Raw genomic sequence first — 720 nt, forward strand, 5'->3', positions numbered from 1 at the left:
AACAGCCTCACCCGGGAAGCAGGGCTGTGCTCTCAGGGGGCCGCTGACCTCTGACATCCCCTCCCGGCCCCCCAGCAATCTGAGTCACGCCCAGCAGGAGACAAATGACAGGACTGAAGGAGGCATTCAGGGTCCCTGAGAGAGTCCCTCCTCCAGGCTCCCCCACCCTGGGGGGGTGGCACTGGTGGGCTTTACGGAAAATAAAAACAGTGACAACAGCCACCAGAAGCACCAAGCAGTTGGTTCCAACTTGTCCTACCAGTTTTCACCCCTACTGTGAAAGAGTCACTTAACCATTTTAAGGCTACAAGTTTCCCTTTAGGGTCACAATGGGCTTTAGAGGAATTCAGTCCCTTTAACAAGCGCCCTTCACAGCCTGCGTGACAGCTCTGTGCCAGTTTGCACCCATGTGTCACGATGTCCCGGCTCGCCATGGGGTGGGGACGGGGACTCATGATGACTCTCATTTATCAGGTGGGGAAACTGAGCCAAGAGAACTAAAGGAACTTCCTCCGGTAAGTGACAGGGTTAGGGTTTGGGCCCAGGTCCCCAATTGCTCCCAGACCTCGTGGGCAGTCCTCGCGAAGCTCTGCCCCGAGCTGAGGTGCAGATCCGCCTGCCTCTGGGCACCGTGGCGCTGGAAGACCCGCCTGACCGCTTTCTAGTCCTTGACAGCAGGAACGGGAAGCGCAGCTTCAAGAGGTGACTGGTCCGAGCTGT

Source organism: Sciurus carolinensis, chromosome 1 (genome assembly GCF_902686445.1).
Source record: "Sciurus carolinensis chromosome 1, mSciCar1.2, whole genome shotgun sequence".
NCBI classification, from domain to species: domain Eukaryota; kingdom Metazoa; phylum Chordata; class Mammalia; order Rodentia; family Sciuridae; genus Sciurus; species Sciurus carolinensis.